Source organism: Triticum dicoccoides, chromosome 2A (assembly GCF_002162155.2).
Source record: "Triticum dicoccoides isolate Atlit2015 ecotype Zavitan chromosome 2A, WEW_v2.0, whole genome shotgun sequence".
Taxonomy (NCBI): domain Eukaryota; kingdom Viridiplantae; phylum Streptophyta; class Magnoliopsida; order Poales; family Poaceae; genus Triticum; species Triticum dicoccoides.
This window is the reverse complement of record NC_041382.1, coordinates 70,776,954-70,800,442: the sequence shown is the minus strand read 5'-3', so window position 1 is coordinate 70,800,442 and position 23,489 is coordinate 70,776,954. Positions and strand designations below refer to the sequence as shown.

Here is a 23,489-nt window from a genome sequence, read left to right as displayed (position 1 = left end):
AACTAGAACCATTAGTACCTGCAAGAACAAGCATACCAACTATCCCGCAATATTTAGGATGAATCCTGATAATGGATGTAAGGATAGAAACTGCTGCAAGGGTGAAAAAGAAGTTCCAATGGACACCATATTCTCCTACATGCACCTACAAGGTAACAAACAAAACATACCTCTTCAGAAAAGACAACATTCTAATATAGAAAAAATGGAGTAAATAACCTTAGATTATGCATTGCAAACTGAAATCCAATCAACCCCACTTTCATTACTACACAGGACTGCACATGCGATAGTAACTATTATATCTAATTCTGCTTAATACAGGTGTCAGTATCTAGAAATGAAGGAAGTGAGAATACGAAAATAGACAGGGACAAGAAAACACAAGAAAAGGTTAGCAAGTCTGCACGGATGGCATTATATGATAAATTCTGACGGATGCGTAATATAAGTAATTGGCACAAGAAAAGTACCTGATAATCAACACCTGATGTAGAGATAAGACGAGCAAAGCCAAGAAACACTAGAGGACTTACGGACCTCAGTGCTGCCTTCCATCTCCTAAAAAACAGAACATTCACTATGAGATAGAATACGTATGCTATTGAATAGTGCCTATTGGCAGATCTATCGGTCAGAAACTACAGTTATCTTCCCAAGAAAATTAAAAATTCAAAGAATGATTCTGCCAAAGTAACTGCATTTTTTCAATGATACTGGACAAACACGGGATCATTTGTCAGTATGAGGAATATACTAAGTCAGAAAGCTACTTGGAGAACAACCTAACAAGAAGCGATTAACACAGGAATGCCACCTACATGCAAATAGAAAAGATGCAAAAGTTGCAGGACAGATCTTATTTGAAAGAAGAGATGAACCACTGATTTTATCCTAAATACTACTAATGGTTATAATTTTCTTCATTTATCAATGAACTGACAAAGCTAATATTTGCATGCAGAATTGTAATACTTTGTATCTCAATTTAAAAAGGGCAAAAAAACTCAGCACACCATAATGTACGTGGTGAAGTTGAAACTTCTAGGTTCCTACAAGCTCCTATGCCCAGTAAAAACAGTCAACATGAATAAACATTAGTTCTTTAGAGTATCTACAAAAAACAACTTATGTAGTAAGAACATTTTGACATTAAGCCCGAAGGACGACAATACCAAACACTATGACTATTGACTAATAATTATTATGATAGAAAAAGTAGGATTCACTTTTGCATAATACAGAATATACTTGTTCACAGAGTTTGCCTTTTAGTTTAAGTATTCATGTGAGCTACTTCCGACTTAACTAGATGAGAACCCTTAGCATCATGCTGAATCCAAATATATATATTTATTAAGCCCTAAAATATTTTCTTTAAGACAAATGAGATCATTTAAGCACTTACATTGAGGCTATGTTTTGTGCTTGTCTAGACACCAGTGCGTTAGCCACTACAAAAGACCCTACTCCGAGATCCATCTGTTATGTCGGAAGAGAGATCAGATTTCTGATCTTTCAGAAATAAAGGCAAACATGATTCAAATTACACGAAGGTAAGCACGGGTCGAGAACCTTACATTGATAACTACTCCCTCCGTCTCAAAATTTTTGTCTTAGATTTGTCTAGATACGGATGTACCTAATACTAAAACGTGACTTGATACATCCGTATTTAGACAAATCTAAGACAAGAATTTCGGGACGGAGGGAGTAATAAATAATAGATTGATGACGAAAAAATGGAAGCAAGGCATATTTGTAAACAAGAAACTTGTGTCAATTCCAGAAGAACAAAAAATAAGCAATTGTGAACAGTAGTTGATGACCTAATCATACAGGCGAAAGGCATGAAAATTGGACAGCCACAAAGATGACTATTAAGTGATGTGGACATCGTAAATCGCATTCGACCGGCATGTCAGCAACCTAGACCAGGGTAGTCATACTGCCGCAGGGCTTGCAGCAACAGGTAAAAAAGGTTTGAATTTTCCAGCAAAGTTAAGGATAACTGTTCAGGCTCTCTCTCGCGGGATTTCTGATCACACGCCTCTTTTTCTTGACTCTGGTGGGGCTACCTACTCGGGCAACAAGAATTTGTTCTCATTCGAGCTTGCATGGTTTGAAAGAGAAGGCTTCCTAGATCTCGTAGCCAGAGAGTGGGCTAAGGAAGCAGGCGGTAGGAATGCGCTTGAGCGCTGGCAGAATAAGATTAGGCATCTGAGAAGTTTCCTACGTGGATGGGCTAAACATTTAAGTGGGATATATAGGGTTGAAAAGGAATGGCTCCTTGCCCTCATTCAGTCCTTAGATGTAAAAGCAGAAACCACGGTGTTGCCAGCCACCGAGCTTCATACTAAGCTTGACGCTGAGAAGAGGTTGAAAGAACTACTTCGGGAAGAAGAGCTAAAGTGGGCTCTGCGGGCCAAGGTTCGAAGAGTGGTTGAGGGGGACGCGAACACTCAATTCTTCCATATGATTGCAAATGGCAAATATAGGAAGAAGAGAATCTTCCAGCTAGAACAAGATGAGGGTACGATTATCGGGCAGGATAATTTGAAGCTCTACATTACCGAATACTACAAACGATTGTTCGGACCACCAGAGGAGAACTATGTGTCTCTGGATGAGTCTAGAATCGAAGATGTACCTCAACTCACTGCGGTGGAGAACGATATATTAACCGACCCTTTTTCGGAAAAGGAGGTTTTCGAGGCCGTTTCCCAGATGAAAAATAATAAGGCACCCGGTCCGGATGGTTTCCCGGCTGAGTTTTATAAGAAATGCTGGCATATTATTAAAGGGGACCTGTTGCCGATGTTCCATGATTTGTTCTCGGGACATTTGCAGCTTTTCCAGCTTAATTTTGGAACAATAACCCTGCTTCCTAAGAAAACAGAGGCCGTGAGAATCGAGCAATTTCGGCCTATATGCCTTCTGAATGTCAGTTTCAAAATTTTTACCAAGGTTGGGACGAATAGGCTAACACAGATTGCGCACGCCGTGGTACAGCCTACTCAAACGGCTTTCATGCCGGACAGGAACATCCTGGAAGGGGTTGTGGTCCTTCATGAAACGCTCCATGAGATCCACACAAAAAAACTTGATGGGGTTATTTTCAAAGTGGATTTCGAGAAGGCATATGATAAAGTCAAATGGCCGTTCCTTCAACAGGCCTTACGCATGAAGGGCTTTGATGAAGCTTGGCGACGCCAGGTGGAAGCATTCACGCAAAAAGGGAGTGTTGGAATCAAAGTGAATGATGATATAGGTCATTATTTCCAAACGCATAAGGGATTGAGACAAGGCGATCCTATGTCTCCAATATTATTCAATATTGTGGTGGACATGTTGGCGATCCTGATAGGAAGGGCAAAAGAGGCTGGTCAGGTGGGTGGCTTGGTGCCTCATTTGGTAGATGGTGGTGTGCCTGCAGTACGCTGATGATACTATCATCTTTATGGAACACGATTTGGCCAAAGCGAGAAACATGAAGCTAGTGTTATGCTTATTTGAACAATTGACGGGGCTTAAGATTAATTTCCATAAAAGCGAGCTGTTCTGCTTTGGTAGAGCCAAAGATGAACAAGAGGCATATAGACAATTGTTTGGTTGTGAAGTTGGGGCTCTACCTTTTACGTATCTAGGTATTCTCATTCACCATCGTAAGCTAACAAACAGCGAGTGGAAGTGCATAGAGGATTGGTTTGAGAAGAAACTGAGTTGCTGGAAAGGAAAACTCATGTCGTATGGAGGACGGTTGATCCTTATTAACTCGGTGCTCACGAGTTTACCTATGTTCCTCTTATCCTTCTTTGAGGTCCCAGTTGGGGTTAGGAAACGGCTGGACTTCTATCGATCTCGATTCTTTTGGCAGAGTGATGAAATTAAGAGAAAATACCGACTGGCCAAATTGGATATTATCTGTCGACCAAAGGACCAGGGGGGGCTTGGCATTGAAAATCTAGAAGTCAAGAATAGATGTTTGCTCAGTAAGTGGCTGTATAAGTTGGCACTTGAGACGGAGGCAACATGGGCATAGATCTTACGCAGTAAATATTTGCAGTCCAAGACCCTGTCCCAGGTGTCGGGGAAACTGATCCACGAACACCTATGGGGCCGGCGGACCGAGCCCCTTTCGGTTTGGCGGGGGGCGGAGGTCGCACGAAGAGCAGATCGAGGCGAAGCACACGAGCAGTTTACCCAGCTTCTGAGCTCTCCGGAGAGATAACACTCCTACTGCTGCTTGTCTGGTTGTATTATCTTCTTGCTCGCGAGAGCTAAGTGTTTTCTGGCTTACGAATGAGTCGAACCTCCGAACCACTTCTACGTTGCGCATGGGCCTCCTTTTATACGCTAAAGGGGTCACCGACAGGTGGCAACGCAGAGAAGGGTACAAATGTAAAAAGTGAGGTGGTTGGTACAGTTACTTGTATAGTACACCCTACCTAACCCTGACGGCAGGGGACAAGGGCATTAAATGCCCGTCTGAGTCGCCCAAATAGTGCAGAAAAGGACCGTTAGGGGCGCCACCGTTCGCCACGATGGCGATCTTGTCAGCTTCGCATGCCACTGCGCACCGCTGGCTGCACAGCCTCCCGCCACGCGCGCCTGGAGAGGCCCCCAGAGCGACACGTTGGTGGATGCGCTGGAGCGTGGGCACAGAGTGGCCGCCTGCCGCGGCAAGCGCCTTGCCGCTGCTGTTATCTTGTCGGGTCCGGAAGCTTGTCGCTCACCGGGCCTCGAGGTACCTTGGTTGGTCTTCCCGGCAAGCTCCTCTTGCCGGGGCCTTGTTGCCTTGTCGTAGCGCGTGGCGCGTCGCGGCAAGTTCCTTGGAGTGCCTTGGTTGGCCTTCCCGGCAAGCTCCTCTTGCCGGGGCCTTGTCTCCTGAGCTTAAATACTTTGTTCTTGAATGGCTCCAAGGGAACCATGGAGGATCTTGGCGTTCGCCCGGCAAGCCTTGCCGCGGGGTGCTGCAACTGCCCGTGTACAAGTTCGGAGTACTAGGGTACCCCTATTCTAGTACACCGACAGGAGCCCCCGGGCCTGGGCCAAACACGGTGCCGAGCGCTGTTGGGCCAGGCCCAAGACAGGGCACAGGCACACGCGGACTGGGCCATGCCGAATCTCGCTCCGTATCCACCGCGCTCTCTCCTAACGGCACGCGTTGAATGCGGCGTCGTGGGAGAGATCGTGGGTGGTTTCTTTATTCGGAAGGGCGAAACGTCCGCCCCCTCCCTCTTTATAAGCAGAGGAAATAGGGGCAGTTCGTTCCCCCTCGCTGGTTGCTACTACTCCATCTTCACGAACCTCCGCCGCTCCCCCCTTCTTCTCGAAGCCGAGAGAGCAGCGCTCCGCCCAACATTGCCACCAGCATCACCAACGCCGTCGACCTCCCCCACCACCTCCGCCATGGCTCCGAAAGCCGACAAGGGAAAGGGTGTGAAGTCGGCCGAGGCGCAGCGGCTCGCGGCGCTGCGGAAGGAGCGGGCGATCTTCTCCCCCCAGCTCGGCGCGAAGGAGCTGAGGGAGTACTTCTACCTCTTTTGGGCGACGGAGACGCGTGCGCATCCGCGCACGAGGGTACTCCCGGCTGCTGCTTCGGAACTGGCTCCAAACGGGTACCCATTCTTCGCGTTGTTCTTCTATTGCAGGCTCTGCCCGCCCTTCTCGGAGTTCTTCTGCGATATCATGAACACCTGCGGCTTCCGCCTCCTTGATTTCACCCCCAACGCCGTTCTGACCATGGCAGTTTTCGCACATTTGTGCGAAAACTTTGTCGGAGTCCACCCCAATGTTGCCCTTTTCCGCCATTTCTTCATACCTCGGGTAGAGAGAGGAGAGCCGCTTGCCGAAGGGATCGCCTGGATCTCGAGAGTCGGCAAGAAGGAGGCTTACTTGGAGGGTGAGCTCCACAGCAAGTGGGAGGAGTGGAGAGCGGAGTGGTGCTGGATCATCGAGGAGAATCCGCAGCCCTTCACCGCCATGCGCCAAGCTCCAATAGTGCGCGGCAATGACTGGAGCAACGTGGCCCCGAAAGACGAGAGGCTGAAGATCGCCATTACTAGGATCCTTCACCTCAGGCTTGCCGGGCTCACTGTAGGCACTGTAGGCGCAGATTTCCTCCGCCGCTGCATCGCCCCCCTGCAGGAGAGGGGGAGGCCCGCCTGGGAATTCAAGAACTCGGCGGACATCATGAGGCTACGGCCGGGCCTCAACTACAACTTCACCGTCATGGAGCTGGACGCAATGCTCCTGGAGTTGTTCAAACGCGATCCCCAGCACCCATTCACGCTGGCGAGGGGTGTCGTTCCATTGTGCAATAATTCTTCGCTTGACCGGATCCGCGCCATGATGCCGTTGTGCGATTCACACGGAATCGTTCCAACTTGGCAAGAGCCTGCGGACGACGTCGTGCAAGCGTTCTTCGACAATTTGGAAGAAGTGCCGGTCCGCGCTGACGAGCAGAAGAGCCTCACCCGTGACACCACCGACGAGGAGCTGCAGCGCATCGCCACTAGGGCGGAAGAGGTTGCGGCCGCAGCTGCCGCGGGCGCGTTCGGGTTCACCGTGGAGGAGGCGGAGGCGGCAGAGGCGGCAAACCTTGCCGAGCGCGCGGAGTTCATTGGCGAGGAAGATCTTGCCGGCTCTGAAGCTGAGCCGAGCGAGGCCGGCGAAGAAGAGCCCGAGCCTTCAGAAAGCTTGCCGCAGGCGGAGCCCCTGGCCCCGCCAAGAAGGCGTCTTCACAGGGCCGCAGACGTAGCAGGGCGGCAGCCGGGTCAACAGCCGCCGAGCCGTGCGACACGCTCTACCGCGGCAAGCAATGTTGCCGCGGGAGCGCCTCACGCAGCAGTGGCAACTGGAGCGGGGTCTTCCCGGTCCACCGTCACCGCCCCCGCCAAGCGGGCAAGGGATCCTACTCCTCCGCCTCGCCGCACCGGAGGGGAGCCGGACTTCGATCTCTCCGCGCTCAGCTTCGACGAGGAGGAAGAAGAGTAAGTTTCTTTGGTGCTCTTGTAGTTCTTCAATCTTGCTGTTTTTATCTTGTATCTGACTTGCTTCAATCTGAACTCCTTTCTTTTCAGGACGCTGGCCCAGAGAGCGGCGAAGAGGGCCAAGGCCGCGGTGATTGTCATCGAAGATGACCCCACCGTGTCAGCTGGGGGTGGGTCCGAGACCACCTTGACGGACCCAGCAACCACTCCTCAAAGCAACCCCCAGCGCAGCCCCCAGCGTAAGTTCATAGTTAGCTTTCTGCTGTCAGGCGCGCATGAGTGCTTTTTCCTTTGTTGATATCTTGCTTGTTGATTTGTGTAGGAGCAGAGCAGCCATATCAGGAGCGCCCGGAAGCTGGTCCCGAAGTGCCATCTGCTTCAACTACGCCGCCAAGGGAGGAGTCCCCGGCAAGGGAGCGCTCTCCGGCAAGGGAGAACTCTCCGGCAAGGGGCAGCTCTCCGGCAAGGGACAGCACCAACGACCCTGCGGTGGCTGAGACCGCAACTGCAGATCTTGGTACAGGTAATCCACTTGTCTAAGAACTTCCCTTGGGTCCTTCTTCTTCTGATCTTCTTCTTGCATATTTGCTTGACTTTTTCTTCCTTCTTCGTTCTTCAGATCCATCTGCCGCGGAGCCAATGGAGACAGAGGATGCCGGCGAGGAAGGCGCGCATGGCAGCACTGATGACGCCGCCGCCAACGAAGAAGGGGCCGGTGCTGATGAGACCGCCGGCGAGGAGGCCGCCAAGGCTGCCGCCGCAGAAGCCGACGAGGGGTCGGGCGATCGCACTGACGACCCTGAGGCCGCAGGAGCGCCAGGCGCTGCGCCGACCGCCGATCCCTCTGCCGCTGCTGCGGAGCCGGGCTCCGAGGAGCCCCAGCCCGGCGCCTACTTGAAGGCCGGTGATGATATCTTCATCAAGCTACCCTGGGCGTCGAGCACCAAGGCGCCGGTCGAGGCGGAAACTTTCGGTGAGGAGGTGCTCGCCTCCGCTGGACTGTCGTTGGTCGACGTGCCCAGCAGCAGCAGTGGCGAGCCTGAGGAGGAGCAGCTGCTGCGGAAGCTGCTATCACTCTACCGCGCACGGCAAGCCAAGCTGGCTTCCCGGGAAGCGCTTGTCGCGAAGGCGGGAGTTGATATGGAGAAGCGCGCGGAGGAGCTCCGGGGCCACAATCAAGAAGCTCTCCGGTCCCTGGCACAGGAGCAGGAGCGACTCGCCGAGGAGCGCACGGCCTTCCTTCTCGAGAAGGCCGAAGCTGAGGAGGAACAAAGGCTGGCCGCTGAGAAGCAGTCCGTGCGAGAAGGCGAATTGGTGCAGCGGAAGGCCAACCTCGACAGCTACGAGGAGGAGCTCGCCGAGCGCGAGCAAGCACTTGGCGGGGCGCTCAAGGAAGCAAAGGACGCTGCCGCAATCGCAGAGGCCGCCAAGAAAGAGTTGGAGGAGAAGGTGGCGCAGCTGGAGGCCAACATCGGGAAGAGCGGCGAGGAGCTTGCCGCGCTCAAGCATGAGCGTGAGAAGGATGCTGCCACCCACGGTGAGCTGCAAGGTCTTCTCGCTGAGAGGGGCAAGGAGCTCAGCGCCGCCAAGGATTCCAATGCAGACCTGAAAATGAAGCTGGCCACGCTGACGCAGACGCTGGAGGCCGCCAAGGAGCGGGAGAAGACCTTGTCGGAGAAGGTCAAGGCTGACAAGGCGCTGCTGGAGAGCATCGCAGTTACCCAGAACTCATTCAGAGATACTGTGGAGCACTGGACCGAGGGTCTGGTGAATATTGCCGCAGTCATCGACGAGGAGCTGGCGCAGCTGGGGATGGAGGACTTTGGGTATCCCTCCGACGAGCATCTCCAACCCAGCGCCAAGCTCAGCCTGTTCTTCAAGGGCGTGGCGACGGCACTCCAGCGGCTCCGGGAGAGGATCCCTAAGCAGCTGGCCGACGAGTCGTGCAAAATCTGCGTCGGGGTTCTCCAGAAGGTGCTGATGAAGGTGGCCTTCCGCAATCCAGGCCTCAGCTTCACCAACGTCCTTAAGTCCTTGCCGCTAGATGCCGATTGGGACGCACTCAAGGCCCTTGTCGCACCCATTGTGGACAAGGTGAGCGAGATCAAGAGGGTTGAGGGCGATCACGTAGACTAGGCCGCCCATTTCTTCTTTTCCCTTGTCGCTGCTAATCATGTTATGAAAAACAGTCTGTTAGAGCTGCGACAAGTTATCTTGTAATATAACTTTATTTTTGTTATCAATTGCTATGTTATTTCCTCTACTAGATTCCTTCCTTTGTATGTTTTTACCCTACGCTTCTAGGGAACTTGTCGGCGCAGGCGCCCGAGCCGCGAGCGCTGAGTGCGGAACGTCAGCAGCCTGCTGGCGGCGCTGCTTCCGACAAGAAACCTTGTCGCGACTAGATGCAGCACACTTAAGTTGTTGAGCGGACTCGAAACAAAGTAAGGGCACAACTAGCCACGAGTTGGTTCCTCCGCGCACAGGTTTTCCATACAATGCAGGGTCGTTCGAGGAAGATAAATAAAAAATTTGAAAACTGATTGCTCAAACTTTGGCAACTTAGCTTTTCTGTCGTTTGCTTCCCGGCAAGGCAAAACTTTGCTTGAACGATGCCTGGTCCATACCACAATCTTCTCCTCCCCCCCGGCAAACTTGTGTGCGAGGGAACCTTCTTTTCCTTTGTTGAGAAAAAAAGATAGAAGAGAAAATAATGATATGGAGCCCTTCGGCTCGTTATCGCTTACCGGATGTAGGTGCTGCACAAAGTGTCAGATAACGCATGCATGAAAGAAACTAATGCATGAAATGGACAAGTTGTGCGGAGCACATGGGGTTTTAATTATGCACGGGATCTGCGCCCGGCTTTGTACAAAGGATTACATGCAACAGCGGCAAGACTTGTACAAAAGGTGGTTGCCGGAACCCGTTCCGGCAACCGCGCCCTACGGGAAAAACTTACGAAGATGTTCTATGTTCCAGGAGTTTCTCACCGGAATGCCATCTTCGGTCTCAAGGCGGACAGCGCCGGGCCTTGTGACTCTTTTCACCCGATAAGGGTCTTCCCACTTCGGCGTCAACTTGTTGGAATTCTTGGCGGACTGAACGCGCCGAAGAACAAGGTCGCCTTCCTCGAAGCTTCTGGCCTTAACTTTGCGGCTATGGTAGCGACGCAAAGCTTGCTGGTATCGAGCAGCTCGTACAGCAGCCTGAAGACGATCTTCCTCAAGGAGCAGCGCATCGTCTTGTCGCAGCTGTTCTTGCTCAAGCTCATCATAAGCGAGCACTCGAGGCGATCCGTATACGAGTTTCGTGGGGAGAACTGCCTCTGCTCCATAGACTAGAGCGAAAGGCGTCTGGCCAGTGGCTCGATTTGGTGTCGTTCTGATCGACCAAAGAACCACCGGCAGCTCCTCGATCCAGTTTCTTCCGCACTTGCGCAGCCTGTCGAAAGTTCTGGTCTTGAGCCCGCGCAACACTTCAGCATTTGCCCTCTCTGCTTGACCGTTGCTTCTCGGATGAGCAACAGAAGCGAAGCAGACCTTGGCGCCAAGGTCTTGGACGTACTGCATGAAGGTGCGGCTCGTGAATTGTGTGCCATTGTTGGTGATGATCCTGTTAGGGATCCCGAAACGGCAAACAATTGACCTGAAGAACTTGACTGCTGACTGTGCTGTCACCTTCCTCACTGGCTGCACTTCCGGCCACTTTGTGAACTTGTCGATTGCGACGTACAAGTACTCAAAGCCCCCGACAGCTTGGGGAAAGGGCCGAGGATATCGAGCCCCCAGACCGAAAATGGCCAGGATAAAGGGATCATCTGGAGAGCTTGAGCTGGCTGGTGTATCTGTTTGGAGTGGAACTGGCACGCTTCACACTTGGTTACTTGTGCAGTTGCATCCTGGAGGGCTGTCGGCCAAAAGAAACCTTGCCGGAAAGCTTTGCCGACAAGTGCTCTTGCGCCAATGTGGTGGCCACATATGCCTCCATGTATCTCTGCCAACAGCTTTTCTCCATCTTCCCGGCAAATGCACTTCAATTTCACACCGTTGAGTCTTCTTCTGTACAGTATGCTATCGGCAAACTGGTACATACTTGACTGCCGGGCTACTTTTTCCGCTTCTTCTTGCTCTTCGGGAAGTTATCCTGTCTGAAGGAAATGGACAATCTGCTGTGCCCATGCTGGAGCTTGTGGCTCGACAACAAGGATTAAAGGCACATCTGCTGCTGCGGGAACATTCGCTTCTACGGCAAGGACTTGCGGCCCTGCCGGAGCTTGATGTTCCCCGGCAAGCTTGCCGGAGCAAAACTTGTCGGGAGCGTCTGCTTCAACGGAACAAACCATAAGGCTTGCCGGAGCAGACTGCCCCTCAGCATCCTTGGTGTTGATCTTGGGGACTTTCTTGGCGGCGACTTCGGGGAGCTCTGCCGAAAAGTAGTCACCAGAAACCAACTTCCTCTTCTTGCTTTGTCCAGTTGATGGTGTTACGGATGGTTGAGTCAACTTGAGCACAAAGATTCCTGGTTCCACAGGTAACTTTAGTGCGGCGCACTTTGACAGGCCATCAGCAATGTCATTCTGAGCTCTTGGGATATGCTCCATCTGTAGACCGTCAAAGTGCTCTTCTAGCTTCCTCACTTCATCAACATATGCTTCCATCAATGGACTCTGGTAGTTCTTGTTCACTTGGCGGATGACAAGCTGTGAGTCACCACTGACAATGAGCTTCTTGATCCCAAGGTCTACTGCGATTCTGAGACCGGCAAGCAATCCTTCATACTCTGCAGTATTGTTGGTTGCTTGCTCCTTGGGAAAGTGCATCTGGACTACGTACTTGAGGTGCTCTCTAGTGGGCGCGACAAGCAGCACGCCCGCACCGGCACCTTGCAGCGAAAAGGCACCATCAAAGTACATCAGCCACTCTTTGCTTGCCTCTTTGACGGGGATGCTCGTCTCTGGAATTTCTTCATCTGGTGTTGGCGTCCATTCTGCTATGAACTCTGCCAATGCTCTGCTTTGGATAGTTGAAGTGCTCTCAAACTTGAGGCCAAAGCTTGACAGTTCCAGCGCCCACTCGACAATCCTGCCTGTCGCTTCTGGATTTTGCAGTATCCTCTTCAGCGGAAAGCGAGTGACGACTGTGATCTCATGTGCTTGGAAGTAATGGCGCAGCTTTCTCGAGGCCATGAGCAGGCCGAAAAGCAACTTCTGCACACCAGAGTACCTTGATCTAGCCCCCTGTAGAAGGGAACTGACAAAGTAAACTGGACGCTGCACCATTCTCTTCTGCATCTTATCATGCTCCTGCGCAGATCCATCTTTGTCGGGACCAGAGCTTGTCGGCGAAGCCCCCTGCTTGTCGCTGGATGCATCTGCCGTGGTTGCTGGCTCATCATCTGCCTCTCTCTCCGCCACTGACGCAGCACTAACCACTTGATTGGTTGCCGCTATATACAGCAGCAACTTCTCTTGCGGCTTAGGTGCGACAAGTGTTGAAGTGGAGGACAGGTATCTCTTCAAGTCCTGCAGCGCGGCCTCCGCCTCCGGAGTCCATTTTATTGGACCTGCCTTTTTCAAAATTTTGAAAAATGGCAGGGCGCGCTCAGCAGATCTAGAGATAAACCTGCTGAGAGCAGCCACGCAACCGGCAAGCCTTCATACATCCTTGACGCGCTTTGGTGCTTCGATCTGCTCGATGGCCTTGATCTTGTCGGGATTGGCTTCAATTCCCCGCTGAGACACGAAGAACCCGAGAAGCTTGCTGGAAGGGACTCCAAACACGCACTTCTCGGGGTTAAGCTTGAGGTTGATCTTGCGCAGATTTGCAAATGTCTCGTCTAAATCTTGAATCAGGGTCGCCCTGTTCTTGCTCTTGACCACTATGTCATCCATGTAGGCTTCCACATTTCTGTGCATCTGCGGCTCAAAAGCATGGTGGACTACCCTTGCGAATGTTGAACCAGCATTATTCAAACCGAAAGGCATCCGTACGAAGCAGTACGTGCCACACGGGGTGATAAATGCGGTTTTCTCTTCATCCTCTTCTGCCATGAAGATCTGATGGTATCCTGAGTATGCATCAAGAAATGAAAGCAAATCACATCCGGCTGTGGAGTCAACAATCTGGTCAATGCGCGGCAAGGGAAATGGGTCTTTGGGACAAACTTTATTAACATCAGTGAAATCAATACAAAGCCTCCATTTCCCGTTAGCCTTGCGCACGACAACAGGATTGCCAACCACGTGGGATGGAGCACTCCTCTGACAAGGCCTGCTGCTTCCAACTTCTTGATTTCTTCTGCGATGAATTCTTGGCGCTCCACTGCCTGTTTCCTGACTTTCTGCTTGACAGGCCGCGCATGAGGACAGACGGCAAGGTGGTGCTCAATTACTTTCCTGGGAACACCGGGGATATCAGACGGTTGCCACGCAAACACGTCGACATTCGCCCGCAGGAAAGCAACGAGCGCGCTTTCCTATTTGGGGTCAAGAGTGGCGCTGATGGTGAAGGTACCACCAGTGCCGTCCTCCTTGGCGGACACCTTCTTGGTCTCAGGTGGAGCTGCCATTGCCTTCTTACACTTGCCGGTGGAGCTCGATGGTGCGTCCTCGACGGTAGCGCAGCACTCCGAAGAGGTGCGCTTGCCGGAGTGGGCATCAGAGCTCTTGCCGGACTTGGTCTTCTTCTTCCCCCCGGGAGCTTCAGCGGCAAGTGTCTTGCGTTCTGCTGCGGCTGCTGCTTCCCGGTAGATCTTGTCGGCACAGATAAGGGCATCCTTCTTGTCGCCAGGGACAGAGATGACACTTATCGGGCCTGGCATCTTCAGTACGTTGTACGCATAGTGAGAGGCTGCCATGAATTTGGCGAGTGCCGGACGGCCAAGGATTCCATTGTAAGGTAACGAAAAGTCAGCAACATCAAACGTGACCCTCTCAGTCCTGAAGTTCAGCTCGCTGCCAAATGTTACCGGCAACGTGATCTTTCCCTTCGGCTTGCTCCTTCCCGGGTTGATTCCTTGAAATGTACCGGTCTCTTCGAGCTCGCTGTCAGGGATCTGGAGTTTCTGGAGCACCGCGGAGGAGATAAGGTTCAAGCCGGCCCCGCCATCAACTAGCATCTTAGTGACCTTGAGGTTGCGGATTGTTGGTGAAACCAACATCGGCAAGCACCCGACTGCAGTTATGCGATCAGGGTGGTCCTCAATATCGAAGATGATAGGCGTGCTGGACCATTTCAGAGGCTTGCGTGACTCGACGGGTGGTTCTGCTGCATTAACTTCCCGCACCCACTGCTTGAGCTGACGGTGCGAGGTATGCAGAGAAGCACCACCGTCAACGCACAGGACCTCTGTGGCTTTCTGGAACTCCTGCTCATCAGTCTCCTCATCATCCATGTCTTCATCGTCGTCGTCATCTTCATCCTTGTCGCGGCCGCGAGGAGGTCTGTCTCCTTGCCGCTGCTTGCCCTTGCCGCGGCGTCCTCCTCGGCCGGGACGTTTCTTGCCGGATCCCCCAGCACCTTCCTGGGCCTTCTCCTTGTCGCGCCGCTCGTATTCAGCTTTCTGTTGCTCAACAAGCTGCTCGACTTTCTTGCTGCTCTGGAGATCATGGCCCTTGGTGCGGTGGATCTTGCAATACTGCTTGTTGGTGCCGTCCTGCTTGTCGGCAACCGCCACCTCCGCGGCAACCTCCTTGCCGGAGTCACCAGCTTTGGCTTTCTTGGCGCCACCACTGTTGCCGGACTGCTCAACAACTAGCACCTCTTTGCCTTTCCTCTTCCTGTTGTTCCGCCGCTGGTTTTTCCTTGCCGGGGCAGCATCTTCACTGTCAGATCCTCCCGCTCCTACATTCTCTCCGGGGAGTCTCCTCCCTTCCTCAGCACGTGCACACTTGTCGGCCAGTGCATATAACTCACTGACGTCCCTGATCTTGCACATCGCCATTTCCTCCCGTATCTTGCGGTTTCGCACGTTCTGATGGAACGCGCTGATCACCGCGGCAGGGTGGACGTCTGGGATGTTGTGCTGCACACTGCTGAATCTCTGAATGTACTTGCGCAGGGGCTCTCCTTCCTTCTGGGCGAGCAGATGAAGATCACTCTCCTGGCCATGAGGCTTGTGTCCGCCTGTGAAGGCGCCGACAAACTGACGGCACAGATCAGCCCAAGAGGATATGGAGTTGTCCGGCAAGTGCATGAGCCAGGATCTGACGTTGGGCTTGAGCACCAACGGGAAGTAGTTGGCAAGGATCTTGTCATCCCGTCCCCCGGCAGCATGCACCGCAATGGTGTAGATGCCGAGGAACTCCGACGGATGCGTCTTGCCGTCGTACTTCTCTGATACGTCTGGCTTGAAGTTCTTCGTGCTGGGCCACTGGACTTGCCGCAGCTCACGAGTGAACGCAGGGCAACCTACTGCGTACGGCAGATCGCCTGGTTCCCCTGGCGCATGCATGTCAACAGAGGGCCCAGCGCGCTTGTCGGATTGACGTCGGGCTTCTCTTTGGCGCTCGATGCGAGTTCGAGCGTCTTCTTGTTGTCGATCATGAAGAACTTGGCGCTGATCGCGACGAGCTCGTGGATCCGATGATGCGGTGGAGTCGCTGTCGAGGTGGATCCGACGAGTCGGCGATCTTGGCCTTCGGGGTGGTGATTGCATGGTAGTTGCACCTCCACCGTTTCGTCGCCACCGGCTCGCGCCCGGCAACCCTGTCGCGGCGGCGACGCGCTCGGCCGCCGTGGAGTGTCGTCGTTGGCGTAGCCGATGAGACTATGAATGGTGGCCCTCCATTCGTCGATCTTGTCTGATGTCGGAGGGTAATCTAGAAGCAGTTGAGCTCGCGCCAAAGCTTCTGCTGGAGTGGTGGGTGGCAGTGGCGGACGGCGCGAGGAGCGGGACGTGCTCGGACTTCTAACTATGTTAGAAGGAGCAGTATCCCGTCCAGGCGACCGTGCCCCGCTTGTGCCAGCACGCTGGCGTGCATGCTGGTCTTGAGCGCCCCGAGATCCACCAGCTTGGTCTTGGCCTATCATGCGTATGGCACTGCGAGTGTCATGACGCTGTTGGTCTTGCGCCTCCTGAGAGTGGCGCGGAACATGTACAGTCGCCGAGGTTTGTGCAGCCTTGTCCTTGGACCTGGCAGCATCATAAGCTTCCTCGTCGACGTCCATTCTTCCGCCGGCGTCCATTCCACCACCCGTTTGCTCCAACGGTGGCGGAAGTGACGTGGACGGAGCAGCTGCCGCCGAAGTCTTCTTCTTCGGTGGCATGTTGATGAAGGGAATGAAGATCTAGCTCGTGTGAACGCCGGATCAGGTTCACACAATCTCGACGCCCCCTACCTGGCGCGCCAAAGATGTCGGGGAAACTGATCCACGAACACCTATGGGGCCGGCGGACCGAGCCCCTTTCGGTTCGGCGGGGGGCGGAGGTCGCACGAAGAGCAGATCGAGGTGAAGCACACGAGCAGTTTACCCAGCTTCGGATCTCTCCGGAGAGATAACACTCCTACTGCTGCTTGTCTGGTTGTATTATCTTCTTGCTCGCGGGAGCTAAGTGTTTTCTGGCTTACGAATGAGTCGAACCTCCGAACCACTTCTACGTTGCGCATGGGCCTCCTTTTATACGCTAAAGGGGTCACCGACAGGTGGCAACGCAGAGAAGGGTACAAATGTAAAAAGTGAGGTGGTTGGTACAGTTACTTGTACAGTACACCCTACCTAACCCTGACGGCAGGGGACAAGGGCATTAAATGCCCGTCTGAGTCGCCCAAACAGTGCAGAAAAGGATCGTTAGGGGCGCCACCGTTCGCCACGATGGCGATCTTGTTAGCTTCGCATGCCACTGCGCACCGCTGGCTGCACAGCCTCCTTCCACGCGCGCCTGGAGAGGCCCCCAGAGCGACACGTTGGTGGATGCGCTAGAGCGTGGGCACAGATTGGCCGCCTGCCGCGGCAAGCGCCTTGCCGCTGCTGTTATCTTGTCGGGTCCGGAAGCTTGTCGCTCACCGGGCCTCGAGGTATCTTGGTTGGTCTTCCGGCAAGCTCCTCTTGCCGGGGCCTTGTTGCCTTGTCGGAGCACGTGGAGCGTCGTGGCAAGTTCCTTGGAGTGCCTTGGTTGGCCTTCCCGGCAAGCTCCTCTTGCCGGGGCCTTGTCTCCTGAGCTTAAATACTTTGTTCTTGAATGGCTCCAAGGGAACCACGGAGGATCTTGGCGTTCGCCCGGCAAGCCTTGCCGCAGGGTGCTGCAACTGCCCATGCACAAGTTCGGAGTACTAGGGTACCCCTATTCTAGTACACCGACACCAGGTCACTATGAGACCAAATGATTCGCCGTTCTGGAAGGGGCTCATGAGAATCAAAGCTACCTTCTTTAACAAAACTAGGTGTATTGTCGGGAATGGTAATGACACTCGATTTTGGGAGGATACGTGGCTTGGCGATGAGCCTTTGGCGACCCAGTATCCGTCCCTTTATCGTATTGTTCAGCGCCGTGAGGCTCTTGTTGCCACGGTTCTGCAGTCCATTCCGCTCAACATTCAGTTTAGGAGGGTGCTTGTGGGGGACCGATGGGAAGCTTGGCTTCACTTGGTTCAGAGATTGATGGGGGTTCAGTTAAATCCTCAGCCTGATCAGTTGTGGTGGAAGCTTACTAGATCTGGGGAGTTCACAGTTAAATCGGTGTATATTGATATCACTAACTCAAGTGTGATTCCTAGTTCCAAAGAGGTTTGGAAAGTTAAGGTCCCCTTAAAGATTAAAGTGTTTATGTGGTTTGTACATAAACAATTAATTTTAACAAAGGACAATCTAGTTAAGCGTAACTGGACAGGTTCTACTAGGTGTAGTTTCTGTGATCGGGAGGAGACCATTAAGCACCTCTTCTTTGACTGCCCGTTGGCACGAGGCTTGTGGCGCTCTGTGCAAATTGCCTTTAACATTACTCCCCCGAATTCGATCAACACGTTATTCGGGACGTGGCTTGCTGGGATAGACTCCGAAACAGCTAGACACATTCGTGTAGGAGTTTGTGCGTTGTTATGGGCAATTTGGAACTGCAGAAATGATTTAGCTTTTAACAGAACAACAACTATTCATTTTTTGCAGGTTTTATTCCGGGCTACTGCGCTGATTCGTATGTGGTCCTTACTCACTCCGACGGAGGCTAGGGAGCGCTTGGTTACTGGATCTGTCCGGTGGGAGATGGTAGCGCGGGATATCTTCAACCGGTTTGGATGGCGGTCATGTAATAGGATAGGCGATTAGTTTACCTATCTGTTAATTTGCCAGCCGGTTGTGGCTTGTTAGACTTTCTGTTTTGGCATGGAGGCTTTGTGTGAGCTTGTCGCTCCTTTTGTCTGCAGACTTTGAGACCTTGTTAAACCTTATTTACTATTTTTAATAAATGTGACCGTATGCATCGTTCTGATGCAGAGGCCAGGGAATCCCCCTTTTCGAAAAAAAAATCAAGTATGGTTAGACATGATAAAGCACCAGATTTCGGGAGTTACAAAGTTGCAAGTCAATCTACGACGGCTGTTGTCAATCGGTATTGAGTTGATATATCATCCAGCGCCACATCAGATAGAGTCAGTGCTGAACATATACAACCATGGCAATGACACTGGAGCAAGAAGTAGTTGTAGAGGTGTCGCAAGAAGCCGACACAGTCAAGAACAGCGGAGGAGGCAAGCACAAGAGGAGGAACGGCAGTGCATACAGGGATAACATCATCAAAGGTGCAACTATAAACAGTGGTAGCAGAGCAGATAGATGAGATGATTCTAGGAGAAGCAGAAGGCATACAAATGGCGGCAGAGTCCTCTGTAGTGACATTGTTGAGCCCAGCTGGAAGAATCCAGGCCATGCATGTGTGGAGATTGACTCAAACAATCTGGTTCTATGTGTGCGCACAAACACGAAACAAGAGTTTGGCGTGTGCAATATTTGCAAGCTACAGTTCTGATTGCAAAACAGACTCCAAGAATATGCACCAGGGATGAAGTCAGCGGCGGTGGCGGTGGGACTGCTGAGCACAGCCGGTGGAGTTTCCTAGCATGAGATTGCATTGTGCTGATCCAATGTATGAGATTATGAGTATAGACCAGCCGAGCAAAGATATATGTAAGCAACGATTTGCATGGAAGCCAAGAAACAATTAGGGCATGAAGAGTTCGGGCCAGGATATGAATAAGGAATGTTTCCACTGCAACAAAACCGTGAGGATCACAGGGCCAACTTTGTATTGATTACTAGCTCAACGTGTCATGAGTTTACTTCCATGTGCATAGCAGGATGGGCAGCGATACTGTGCGCTAAAGGAGGAGCGGTGGCTGTGAAGCAGCAGTAGGCATTACCAGTAACACAACCCACTCCAGCTCCTAATGTGCAGATACATCTCTACTTCATGCACCAGAGGAGTCCACGACTGACAAATGGATTTCATTTAACCAATCTAATGAAGCCGTTGATCCTTTGCAATCCAAATAATATGCACATTTGCAGCTGCTGTCACTTTTTGCACAACTAGTTCATGATTTTGTGCAATTCTTAATGATGATGATTATAAAACTAGGCCATCATGGGGGCTACACACCATGTAAACAACCTTTGGCTAGTTAATTGGCCTTCATGACGAAGGTAAGGAGCGGAACATGTAAAAACAAAAGATAAACTAAAGAAAATGCTTGGATGAGTTAACTTACAATGCCACTACCATATGTTTCAGCCTTTGCATACCGTCTAGGAAAGATTTTGAAATCCACTGCCAATATGGACAAGCATGTAAATTAAACCTACAAAGAGCACAATCACCATTAATACTGCAATAGTACTGCTCCATCTCTAGTACTGGTGAAGGAGCGATAATGTGTTACTTATATAATCAATAAACTTGTGCATACCCTAAGAGAAGGCAGATGTTGTTGAGCCTTGAGATGAGACTGAGACTGAGACCTGAAAGTGCAGTGTCATATAACTCCAGATCACCAAGGGTAGTGTGTCACGAAAAGAAATCAGAAGGGAATTAGAGCAGCAAAAACAAGGTAACAAAAATTGGAGTAATAACTAAATACCAAATACCTTTTAAGCAAGATGTAGATAGATATCACAACTACAAGAGAAATTGCACAAATATAAGCCCATTCAGCTAAGATCTGCAACAAACCAAAGGAATAACCACAGATTCACTTCATCATGAGTTAAAAAATGTTAAAGCTCAGCCAAAGATTGGTAGATGACAACTGAATAGTTCAGTACTTCAGTATAGGCTTGTGCTCTGCATGTTCCCTGATTTATGCCGTTTAACAATTTCATCATGTATGCATATTAAAATGCAATGAAGATGATACTTGCCGTGAAAATCAGAAGTATAGGCCATACAACAGTGAGACAATCTATAACCAACGCTGAAAAGTAATACACTCCATCTTTATGATCAGCAAGAGCATCATCATTTTTGTTCACTAAATCCCTCCTAATATTATCTATAATAAGATCAAAACAAGGAAGTAGAAATCTCTGTCAGATCTACTCCATGCATGAAAATAAAGACGTTTCTATTATTGATAACAATGACTACATGAGGGTAAAAAACATGGAAAAACTGAGAAGGATGCCATGACATAGCTAGCATCAGATTGGTCAGCACAGTTTAAAGTATTGGACATGCTAGCTGGATCGGCGAATATTAGAACATACACATTTATGATCAAAACGCTAAAGGTGAAAAACTGCAACATACTGGCAACTGAGATTCCACTTTCCAGTCATAATACCTACACAGTGATGAGCTGTATCTCACTTGCACATTTGTTATAGCTTCTTAAGAAGCTTGTTCGGGTTCAGGGGCCTGTCGAGGAGACCCTCCATTGTTGGATTGCGAGAGGTGGTTCAGTTGATGTGGGACCCCCTGCGTGCAGGAGAGAGGTTGGTGGCCGCAGGTGGTGGCAGCGGCTAGAAGGCCGCAGGAGGACGGTTGGAAGCCAAGACTCTGCCTCTGACGGTGGTGGCAAGAGCGGCTGGCTGGCGGATCAAAAATTTTGAAACAGGGTGGTCCACCTTAAAAAAATTACGATAAATATGATATGCTAATAGCACAATAGAACTTGATCAATATGATCTTAGAAAAAAATCTCAAAAAATCTTGATTTTGCATAAGAAAAAACCTACATGCCTTGATTTTGCAGAGTGTGCCTCACGTTTGATCTTTTATTGTATTTTTGTTCTTTTCAAAATAGTGAACCGCATGCAAAGGCCATGTGACGCCAACATATTTTGACAATACGTAAGCCAGTGCGTTGTGTTAGTTTGTGGATAAAGCTGAACGTAGAGACACTGGAATTCTTGCTCATGGCCTTTCCTCCTAACCGGGTCTTGTCATGCGCCTGCAAGCAGCATTCAAAATTTCGCATCGCGTGTGAGAGACCATAGCCCATAAGAGAGATCAGGGGATGGGCTGGGAGGAAAGAAAAACAAAAAAAGCCCAGCAAACACAACCTCGAGTCGACTCGTCGCATAGCCGCGGCAGCGGCCAAGACAGCCGCTGCGTCCTCGATTCCCCTCGCGACTGCTCTGCGCTCCTGCCGATCTCGCTACCTGGTCCCGTGTCTCGTCGTCGACTCTACCCACCCCGCCCTGCCCCTGCCCTGCGCCACCGCGACCAGCCGGCAGCCGCCCAGACCGCGCTCGGCAGTCGACGCCCGGCGCGCGGCGTTGTGCAGCTGCAGAAGGCACGCAGCCAGCCGCCCAGCCCGATTTGAGGTATGTTTGATAAGATTTCTGCCTCTTCCGCAATTTCTGTTTACTGATTATAGTCATTGCTCATCGTGCTGCCGCCTGCGAGTACTTCTCGTTACGAATTAAGGCTTGCTGGGCTCCTCTGTAAATTGTAATGTATTACTAGTGATGAGTCCTGTCTAGGAATGTTACTACTTACTACTGAATTGTTTCAGTTTGGATCCATTTTTCTGAATCCATGTGGCATCTGGAGTCGTAATTTTCAGAAATGTTACTAACTACTGAATTGTTTTAATTTGGGTCAAAAAATCCTATTTGGTGAAAACAAAAACCGAAAAATTAGGATCTAAACAAATTAATGCCTACAATGACAAAATGTAGTTGTCACTTGGTCTCATACCTTAAAGTATGGATCCCACCGGTAGTTTCCTTCTACTTTGGTTTGGTTCTCTAATGAAGGCTTTCTAATAAGGTCATCTCGAAGCTCGCCAATGGCATGAAGTACCCTTTGGAAGTAACGGCTTAGGACTTCACCGGATCTACCAAAATTGGCACCAATTACCCTATTTCTAATGTTGTGCCCAACGGTGTGCAAGAACATTGCTACTTGTTGCTCAATAGTCAAATGTATTGTGTCCTTTAGCAAGTTGCGATCCCTAAAGAGTTGAGAAAACCTAATTAAAGAAAGGTTCTCTCCGAAGTCTAAGCATGTTCACACAAGTTGTGTCACTCTTCCATATTTTGTTGTCAACATACTCTCTTCTCATCCTATCTCTCTCATCAATTGGGGCATACGTAATTGCCTCTCTCCTTTTTTTTTCTTTTTATGGATTGAACAACCAATGTTATCATGTTGATAAACCATTGTGCGGCAGCCGCATAAATTAACATCTTTGTCTTTCTGTCCATTTACAATGCAATATAGGATTCAGCTATAATATGCAGAACAAGGTTTAGAGCTAAAATATGCAGTACAAGATTTACATCTAAAATATGTTATCTTTTGTCTCGCTGTCCATCTATCTACGTGTGAACAAGAATTCGATAGCACACCGTATGTGTACAACTTTCCAATGTTAAATATTTCACTACAGAAACAGAATAGGATTTAGGGGAGAAATAACCTCAGATTGCTGGATGTACTGACGGTGGCCTTCCAACTTTCCTACACCAGAAAATTAAATCAATCAGCAAAGTACACATGAGCAGAGAGCACGCATCCACCAGCCCCCTGCACGCATGGAACACACACACTGTTGGGGAACGCAATAATTTCAAAAAAAAATCCTACACACACGCAAGATTATGGTGATGCATAGCAACGAGAGGGGAAGTGTGTTGTCCACGTACCCTCGTAGACCGTAAGCGGAAGCGTTATGATAATGCGGTTGATGTAGTCGTACGTCTTCATGATCGACCGATCCTAGTATCGAAAGTACGTCACCTCCATGATCTGCACACGTTCGGCTCGGTGACGTCCCACGAACTCACGATCCAGCAGAGTGTCAAGGGAGAGCTTCGTCAGCACGACGGCGTGATGACGGTGGTGATGATGCTACCGGAACAGGGCTTCGCCTAAGCACCGCTACAATATGGCCGAGATGGATTATGATGGAGGGGGACACCGCACACAGCTAAGAGATCAATGATGAACTTGTGTGTCTATGGGGTGCCCCCTGGCCACGTATATAAAGGAGGAAGGAGGAGGAGGCCGGCCCTCATAGGGCGCGCCCAAAGTGTGGAGTCCTACTAGGACTCC

At 50.8% G+C, this 23,489-nt stretch overlaps 1 pseudogene; it reads right to left on the bottom strand.

The window, feature by feature from the left end:
• Positions 1-20,863, bottom strand: part of LOC119357618 — a 52,529-nt pseudogene extending 31,666 nt beyond the window's left edge.
• Between the last annotated feature and the right edge of the window lie 2,626 nt (positions 20,864-23,489).